This window comes from Petromyzon marinus, chromosome 30 (assembly GCF_048934315.1).
Source record: "Petromyzon marinus isolate PM22_M1 ecotype Great Lakes invasive population chromosome 30, UKy_Petmar_22M1.pri1.0, whole genome shotgun sequence".
Lineage (NCBI taxonomy): Eukaryota > Metazoa > Chordata > Hyperoartia > Petromyzontiformes > Petromyzontidae > Petromyzon > Petromyzon marinus.
The window spans coordinates 8,957,243-8,964,958 of record NC_133696.1 but is presented as its reverse complement, the minus strand read 5'-3'; positions in this window follow the sequence as shown (position 1 = coordinate 8,964,958).

The following is a 7,716-nucleotide window of genomic DNA, read 5'->3' as shown; positions in this document are numbered from 1 at the left end:
CACTCATCCTACTCACTCAACTGGCTCACTCAACCAATACTCACACAACCTACTCACTCAAATGGCTCACTCAATCAATACGCACTCAACCGACTCTCACTCAACTGGCTCACTCAACCAATACTCACTCAACCTACTCACTCAACTGGCTCACTCAACCAATACTCACACAACCGACTCACTCAACCAATACTCACTCAACCAATACTCAGTCAACTGGCTCACTCAACCAATACTCACTCAAATGGCTCACTCAACTGGCTCACTCAACCAATACTCACACAACCGACTCACTCAACCAATGCTCACTCAACCAATACTCACTCAACTGGCTCACTCAACCAATACTCACTCAACTGGCTCACTCAACCAATACTCACTCTCAACCGACACTCACTCAACTGGCTCACTCAACCAATACTCACTCAACTGGCTCACTCAACCAATACTCACTCAACTGGCTCACTCAACCAATCCTCACTCAACCGACTCTCACTTAACTGGCTCACTCAACCAATACTCACTCAACCGACTCTCACTCAACTGGCTCACTCAACCAATACTCACTCTCAACCGACACTCACTCGACTGGCTCACTCAACCAATACTCACTCATCCGACACTCACTCAACTGGCTCACTCAACCAATACTCACACAACTGGCTCACTCCACCGACTTTCACTCAACTGGTTCACTCAACCAATACACACTCAACTGGCTGACTCAACCAATACTCACTCAACCGACTCTCATTCAACTGGCTCACTCAACCAATACTCACTCAACTGACTCTCACTCAAACAATATTCAACCGACCCTCACTCAACTGGCTCACTCAACCAATACTCACTCAACTGGCTCACTCAACTGGCTCACTCAACCAATATTTACTCATCCGACACTCACTCAACTGGCTCACTCAACCAATCCTCACTCAACTGGCTCACTCAACCAATACTCACTCAACTGACTCTCACTCAACCAATCTTCAACCGAGCCTCACTCAACTGGCTCACTCAACCAATACTCACTCATCCGACTCTCACTCAACTGGCTCACTCAACCATTCCTCAACTGGCTCACTTAACCAATACTCACTCTCAACCGACTCTCACTCAACTGGCTCACTCAACCAATACTCACTCAACCTCCTCACTTAACCAATACTCACTCAACTGGCTCACTCAACCAATATTCACTCAACTGGCTCACTCAACCAATACTCACTCTCAACCGACACTCACTCAACTGGCTCACTCAACCAATACTCACTCAACCAATACTCACTCAACCTGCTCACTCAACCAATACTCACTCAACTGGCTCACTCAACCAATACTCACTCAACCAATACTCACTCAACTGGCTCACTCAACCAATGCTCACTCAACCTTCTCACTCAACTGGCTCACTCAACCAATACTCACTCAACCGACTCTCACTCAACTGGCTCACTCAACCAATACTCACTCAACCTACTCACTCAACTGGCTAACTCAACCAATACTCACTCAACCAACTCTCACTCAACTGGCTCACTCAACCAATACTCACTCACCCGACACTCACTCAACTGGCTCCTCACTCAACCAATACTCACTCAACTGGCTCACTCAACCAATACTCACTCAACCGACTCTCACTCAACTGGCTCACTCAACCAATACTCACTCATCCGACACTCACTCAACTGGCTCACTCAACCAACTCTCACTCAACTGGCTCACTCAACCAATACTCACTCATCCGACACTCACTCAACTGGCTCACTCAACCAATACTCACTCAACTGGCTCACTCAACCAATACTCACTCAACCGACTCTCATTCACCTGGCTCACTCAACCAATATTCACTCAACTGACTCTCACTCAACCAATATTCAACCGACCCTCACTCAACTGGCTCACTCAACCAATACTCACTCAACTGGCTCACTCAACCAATACTCACTCTCAACCGACACTCACTCAACTGGCTCACTCAACCAATACTCACTCAACTGGCTCACTCAACCAATACTCACTCAACCAATACTCACTCAACTGGCTCACTCAACCAATGCTCACTCAACCTTCTCACTCAACTGGCTCACTCAACCAATACTCACTCAACCGACTCTCACTCAACTGGCTCACTTAACCAATACTCACTCAACCTACTCACTCAACTGGCTAACTCAACCAATACTCACTCAACCAACTCTCACTCAACTGGCTCACTCAACCAATACTCACTCACCCGACACTCACTCAACTGGCTCCTCACTCAACCAATACTCACTCAACTGGCTCACTCAACCAATACTCACTCATCCGACACTCACTCAACTGGCTCACTCAACCAACTCTCACTCAACTGGCTCACTCAACCAATACTCACTCATCCGACACTCACTCAACTGGCTCACTCAACCAATACTCACTCAACTGGCTCACTCAACCAATACTCACTCAACCGACTCTCATTCACCTGGCTCACTCAACCAATATTCACTCAACTGACTCTCACTCAACCAATATTCAACCGACCCTCACTCAACTGGCTCACTCAACCAATACTCACTCAACTGGCTCACTCAACTGGCTCACTCAACCAATACTCACTCATCCGACACTCACTCAACTGGCTCACTCAACCAATACTCACTCAACTGACTCACTCAACCAATACTAACTCAACTGACTCTCACTCAACTGGCTCACTCAACCATTCCTCAACTGGCTCACTTAACCAATACTCACTCTCAACCGACTCTCATTCAACTGGCTCACTCAACCAATACTCACTCAACCTACTCACTCAACCAATACTCACTCAACCTACTCACTCAACCAATACTCACTCAACTGGCACACTCAACCAATACTCACACAACTGGCTCACTCAACCAATACTCACACAACCGACTCTCACTCAACTGGCTCACTCAATCAATACTCACTCAACTGGCTCACTCAACCAATTCTCACTCAACCAATACTCACTCAACCGACTCTCATTCAACTGGCTCACTCAACCGACTCTCACTCAACTGGCTCACTCAACCAATACTCACTCAACTGACTCTCACTCAACCAATATTCAACCGACCCTCACTCAACTGGCTCACTCAACCAATACTCACTGAAACGACTCTCAGCCGACTCTCACTCACTTAACCAACGTATGCACGCAACCGACTCTTTCACTCAACCGCATCGCCATGACAATCGTCACTCACTCAACCGTCAACCGTCACTCAACCGTGACTCCCTCAATTGGTTACACGCGCAACTATCAGTCAACCTTTGCCCAGGCAACACCCACTCATTCATCAATCAACAATCACCGTGCAACCGGCTGCAGTGAGGGCAGTATTTATCAAAATACGGTGGAGTTACCAAACGAAACGTTTAATCTCGCGTCGCATGTTTATTTCGCCACTGCGCCCTCTTGACCATAACAATCCAAGTGCTTCACAAGCACTCGTCCCCCTCTGCCTTCGTTCTCTGTTCTAAGATTGCGCCACAGAACTCTCCGATGCCTCTTTCACAGTCGAGAATTTCCCATCTTCATATACAAACCTTGTCAAGGCACCCCGATGCTCAAGAAGCCGGGCCTCACTCCTGACGAACCGGCAAACTATAGACCCATAACCAATCTCTCGTGTTTGTGTATTGTTATGTGTGCTGTTGTCACGTTCCGACCTGCCCTAATTGGACACCTGTGAAGAATAGCTTTATAGCTCATCGGATTCCTACAGCATAAATAAACATTCTCTCCACCTTCTCCAAGCGCCTGGAACGCCTCGTCCACCTCAAAGCCACATCACCTCTTCTACAGACTTCTCCTCCTGCTGGCCCCCCTTCCCTTAGACCTGAGACGGTACAGACAAGGGCCCTCCTCCATTCTCCCAGATCTAATCGCTGGTTCCACTACCCATTGCTCAAACCACGCTAAGTCCCTCGGCGTCACTCTCGACTCCCACCTTATCCTTCGACAGCGACACCAACTATATCAGGTCTTGTATCTACACCACCTCTGAGGCTTCTGTCATTGACGTGCACCCAACACCGAAATCGTCAGTGCCTCGGCCTGCAGCCTAGTCGGGTCTCGCCTCGACTTTGGCAGCTCTGCCCGTGCTCGACCTTCATCATGCGACCTCAAGAAACTCCCTAACGGTAGCAAAACCATCTCGGCCACGCGATCCTGGGCGCCTTGTCATCATCCCATAGCTGTCAACCCCCCCTTATCAGTGCCCTACCTTATTACAGACCAATTCAGCCCTTATTGGTCACCCCGTGCCCTTATAAATCGCAACGTTCATCCTATAAATTCCAATCACAAGGGAGAAACACAAACAAATAGACAATTTTATTTTTTTACCCGTATTGAAACGGCTGTACGCCGTATGGATCTGAAAAGTCAATTTCCCTGTACAAGAACACGGGGTAAACCTTACGGGTTGACACGGTGTGTCATCCTCGGCTAGATTCCATCGGCTTCTCCACCGTCGCCAGCAGGGTCGACCTACATGGATCGCCATGCTGCTCGTGCCACCCACCGCCCCTCGGTCGTCTCCCTTCGCCGCCGTCACCATGCACTTATAACAAGCTCAGGGCAGAGCCCTCCGGCACAGCAGCGCCACTCACAACCTCCTCTCTACACCAAGGGTCCCGGACCATGGCCACTGCCGGGCGTCGTTTCTCCGTTGGCATCCCCGGCCATCTTGCAGTGTGAGGCCATCGTCCCCCGTTGCGCATTCACAGCAGCAGCAGCAGCCGGCGTTCACTCTGTCGATCTCTAAGAGACCCAAAAAGCCACCACCTCTTTGTTAAAGGCATCACCTTTTTTCTTAAAGCCTCACCTCTTTCTTAAAGCCTCACCTCTTTCTTAAAAGCCTCACCTCTTTCTTACAAGCTTCACCTCTTCAAGTCCTCACCTCTTTAAGACGTCACCTCTTCACCTCTTTAAGGCCTCACCTCTTCACGGCCTCGCCTCTTTCTTAAAAGTCTCATCACCTTTTTCGTCCGGCTTTCGGGTGACACTGAGCTCGTCTCCACGCCTGAAGGGTCACGGGGTCGCTCGTGTCCGTGAGATATTGTGCGCCTTTACACAATGCATTACGGCATTAATATTTTTGGTTCTTTCGGTAAAGTCACGTAGAAGGGAAACAATAAAATAATACAAATATAAAATAATTATTTTATTGTTTCCCTTCTACGTGACTTTACCGAAAGAACCAAGAATATGAATCCCTGCAGTCACGAAAGCTTTAAATCAAAACATTACGGCATTGTTAAAATACACTTCATGAGTTGTTGTTATTTTTATTGGAGACAGCGGCGGCCGGGGTGGGGGGCTACGCGGTGGGCCACACAGAGGACAATGCAGCGACATTGTTTGTTGTACTGCGCTTATATGCTCCCAACGTTTGTGCTCCGCACTGTCACCAGCCCCCACTGACCGGCGTGGGGAGGCCCTCCCTCATCCAGCAGTGGAGTGACAAAGAGGGGATGTATATGGTGCATGTGTATTGTTGCTGCGTGTGACTGTTGTCACGGTGATGCGGTTGAGTGAGTGATTCGGTTGAGAGGGTGGATGATTGACGGTTGAGTGATGGTTGAGAGGGTGGATGAGTGATGTTTGAGTGACGGTTGTCACGGTGATGCGGTTGAGAGGGTGGATGATTGACGGTTGAGTGATGTTTGAGTGAGTGACGGTTGTCGCGGTGATGCGGTTGAGTGATGCGGTTGAGAGGGTGGATGATTAACGGTTGAGTGAGTCGGTTGAGAGGGTGGATGATTGACGGTTGAGTGAGTCGGTTAGAGAGTGTGGATGATTGACGGTTGTCACAGTGATGCGGTTGAGTGAGTGACGGTTGTCATGGTGATGCGGTTGAGAGGGTGGATGAGTGACGGTTGCGTGATGTTTGAGTGAGTGACGGTTGTCACGGTGATGCGGTTGAGTGAGTCAGTTGAGAGGGTGGATGATTGACGGTTGAGTGAGTCGGTTGAGAGGGTGGATGATTGACGGTTGAGTGAGTCGGTTGAGAGGGTGGATGATTGACGGTTGAGTGATGTTTGAGTGAGTGACGGTTGTCGCGGTGATGCGGTTGAGTGATGCGGTTGAGAGGGTGGATGATTGACGGTTGAGTGAGTCGGTTGAGAGGGTGGATGATTGACGGTTGAGTGAGTCGGTTGAGAGGGTGGATGATTGACGGTTGTCACAGTGATGCGGTTGAGTGAGTGACGGTTGTCATGGTGATGCGGTTGAGAGGGTGGATGAGTGACGGTTGTCACAGTGATGCGGTTGAGTCGGTTGAGAGGATGGATGATTGATGGTTGAGTGAGTCGGTTGAGAGGGTGGATGAGTGACGGTTGTCACAGTGATGCGGTTGAGTGAGTGACGGTTGTCATGGTGATGCGGTTGAGAGGGTGGATGAGTGACGGTTGTCACAGTGATGCGGTTGAGTGAGTCGGTTGCATGTTAGCATTACCGCTGTATTATTGTCACCAAATAAGTAATGAGATGTCCTGTGATGATAACGCTGTGAATTCTAGTGAGTCTCTGTTAACACCCAGGATTACTCTTGGTGAATGGGTGGGGTGGGGAGATTCTGGGAAAGCTGTTCGGACAAAGCTCCACACCCGCACGCATTACACAACGTTATGTAATACCGTCACTTACCCCCTTGTACACCCTTCTCTCCCCTGGAGGGCAGGGTAGTCACATAAACACCCCCAATTCATTCCAGCAGCAAACAGTTTGGTGCGGAATATGGAGAGGAAGTGGAGGGGGGATGGGGAGAATAGCGGGGGGGGAGGGGGGGGTGCGATCGGGGAATGGGAGAGTAGGGACGGGGTGGAACAGGGAATGGTGGAGAATAAGAGTGGAGGGGGGTATGGGTGGGGGGAACTGGTAGTGGGAGACGGGAGGAATTGACGAGAGTGGTGGGGAATACCGTATGGAGATGGAATAGGAGGGGGGAAGGAAGGGGAAAAACGGGGGTGGGGGGGATGGGAGAAGGAGTTGGTGGAGAAGAGAAGATGGAGTGGGGTGAATGGGGAAGGGAGTGGGGGGGTGAATGGGGAAAGGAGTGGGGAGGGTGAATTGGGAAGGAGGGAGGGGGGAGTAACAAGGCGTTGAGAGGAAGCAAGGAGAGGTGGGATGAAGTGTGGTCACAGGAGGGCCGCGAGAAACGGGAGCAGCGGGTGGGAAAGAGATAGGGATTGCTGCGAGGGAGAGTGGGATGGCGTAAGAAAAGGGGAGACGATGAAGCAGTGGGGGAATGAGGGGAGGGAGCGGACCCCAGGGAGGCCTAGAAAGCACCAGAGTCCCCAGGATCCCACCCCTGATTCGTGGGTCCTGGCTGGAATACCCGACGGGCCCCGACTCTTTTCACTGGAATCTTTGCGCAGTGTGAATGTTTCCCCCATTTGTCGGTTAAATCATCACTCTCTTCTATACAACATGATGTGCCTGGTTGAGTGTAGGTCGTGTGTTATGGAGGTGCATGTGACGTGTGGCCAAATCGACCCAAGTCCGGTTCAGATATTCGCCACTGATATCAGCCGTGAGCGGAAACCGGACTCGGGACACCGGGTTCGAAGTGCAACGCAATAACCCTTTTGACTTAAAGCTTTCGTGACTGCAGGAATTCATATTATTTGGGTCTTTCGATAAAGGCACGTAGGTAGAAAAAAATATACATCAAGACGTTTCGATTGCAA